The sequence below is a fragment of the Ixodes scapularis genome, unplaced genomic scaffold (assembly GCF_016920785.2).
Source record: "Ixodes scapularis isolate PalLabHiFi unplaced genomic scaffold, ASM1692078v2 PGA_scaffold0__279_contigs__length_252992795, whole genome shotgun sequence".
Lineage (NCBI taxonomy): Eukaryota > Metazoa > Arthropoda > Arachnida > Ixodida > Ixodidae > Ixodes > Ixodes scapularis.
The window spans coordinates 224,932,094-224,934,773 of NW_024609835.1; positions in this window are offsets into that span (position 1 = coordinate 224,932,094).

Here is a 2,680-nt window from a genome sequence, read left to right on the forward strand (position 1 = left end):
CAAGTAATAAAATAAAAATAGTCTCAAAATCAATGAAAACATTTTAGCCACGTAAAATTACATTAATTGTGGGTAAAGTATATTTTGCTATCAAAGCCGCAACTTTTGACAATCGGCAAAACGTCCAAAGTCGCCGCCAATATCCTTCCAGACCAAATGCCCAAAAATAAAAGAAAGAATAAAAATAAAAAAATAAAACCTTTTTTTTTGTTAAATTACCAATCTATTTATAACATTAAGTTACTTTCATTTTTACGCTCCGTCGTTTGGCCAATCTCAGCCTTTCCAGTTCGAAGGAACGCCTACCTGCTTGCACGTCTGCTCACTGCAGCACGTTTCCTTGGCGTTGGAAGCCGGTGAAACAGTAGGGAGTTTTAGTATTGCGTATACGAGCGAACGCAAGCGCTGTGTGTTTGCGTTAGCTTTGCGTGTTCCACACTGTGTGTGCGCGGAGCTCAAAATTGCGGTCTTGGATCGCGCATGGCGATGAGGCGCACGCACAACGTGGGTCACGCAACTCTAACGCAAACGCACACCGTTTGCGTTTGCTTCTATGCGCATTCTATGCACAATACTAAAACTCTCCAGTAAGGTACAATCCCATACCGGCTGCAGCACTATACGTTGGGACAGTGAAGAGCGTTGTTTGCATTCAGAAATTATATTTCGCGAGCCATGATCGCGAGCGGTTCCGCCGTGCCCGCCGAGCAGGAGAATCGGGGGACCCTCACTAGAGCGCTTCCCGGTTCCGCCGTGGGAGGGCGAGCGTCGAGCTGGAGACGCGAATACGCCCGCAGAGCTCCAGCGAGGCTGTCACACGCGCAGAAACTCTAAAGTTCCCTCGATGCATTGCAGCAGCCGTGACGTAGTCAAACTACGCTCTAAAAAAAGGGTGCAGTCTTACACCCATTTGGTTCCATACAGTGCACCCCAAAATATAAGTTCGACGTACAGCGCACTGCCGTCGAACTGACGGCTACAACGTTTACGAGGGGCTTGATAATAATGGGATATAACTTATTAAACAGCGAAACTACGTATCGAAGCCTATAAAAAGAAAACACTGAGGCTTTGCAATAGGACCAAGAAAACGCCGATTATTATTTTTTTTGTAGACAGTAACATGTACATTAGCTATTTTAACAAGTTGCACCACTTGGGGCCATCAAGCCACTTGTGGAAGGTGGTACCTTCGGTTTGACGTCAGTGCGCTGTACGTACGAACTGAAGTTGTGGCGTGTATTATATGAGTCAAGGGGTGTAAGTATTATACCCCCTATTTCTGAGAGTGTAGCTGGTGAGACCGGTCTATTGTCAAAGCTACGTATCTACCGCAGTGCTCCAACGCTGCCAAAACGAACGTTGGTCAAAAATACTTACGCGAGCCCGTGCAAGTGTAAAAGGAAGTCACGTGCACGTGGGCTTACACCAGTGCAGGTCTGCAGTGCTGTGGAAGTTGCGCTAGGCTCGATAGAGTAGCACGAGATAGTTGACACCGAGTAAACAAGCTTTCATCGTAGTTTTTACACACAGCATCGAACTTGTCGTTCGCAACTGCTAATATGTAGCGAGGATCACAACTCGCAACGTCAGCGAGCCAAATGGCTGTCATGGCCGGAATGAATCCGTGCGCTTTTAAATGTAATAACCCTTCTTTCGAAAACATTGATGGTGGCTCTGTCTGAGAATTGCCTCTCCTTTTTCCCTACGTCATGAACAAAATGTACAACGGGAGGACAATCCTGATAGATCTTTATTAATGACTTCATGATACACACTAAACATCGTTACACTCCTAATGGAGTAAATGGCTTGTCCCAGAGTCGTATATGTAGAGCGTTTGGTTAATGGGAGGCGCGTGCAGAGCTAAGGCGTGCGGCAGACTTGGAAAGAGGGCTTGGCATGCTCTCTTGACCAACCAGAAGCCGAAAAGAATCCCCTAGTGGTGGTAGCGAGAAGCAGTTCTGATCGAAAGTCTATGTTCGTATATGGTTTTAATAAGTGCGTAAGAGTGAAGTGTAGTAACTCTTTGTGGCTGAAAATAGGGTTCACTTGTTGTTCTGATCATGATCACGCAGAAAGATGTAAGAAACGAATGCGCCGCTCAATTCTGTTTTGCGCGGACAGAGTGTGACCGCTCGGACGGCCGGTTCCCAGCCCTCGGCGTTTGGCGTACGGATTATGTCGATCGTTCCGCTAGTCGCACTCTTCCGCCATCATTTTGGATGAGCATGATTGAAACATCACATGCAATATATTTTCAGCTATTGAGAGTTACTCCAATGCAATTATCAGGTTTGTTTCTCGCGACCACCGCCAGGGTATTATTTCCAGCTTCTGGTTGGTCACATTCGAATTTCCCAAGACGCCCTGGAACACGCCCAGCCCGCTTTCGGCCAATGACGCGTCCTTATTTGTCTCCTATACTTCCCAACGAATGGCCAAACTCTCTACATATACGGCTCTGGCTTGTCCTATAACTAAGACCCTTATTGGTGTAGGAAAACGCCCTAAGAAAAAAGCGTTATTCTTAACACCTCTAAAGGAAGGCGTTATTCCGAACACCTTTAAATTAAGGTCCGATTCCACAGTACACCTTTCTAGGGTGTTATAACTGCAGTAAGCCCTCTAAATTTGGCCAGTGCCTCCTATATAAGTTACACTATTCCTGTCAGCTTCT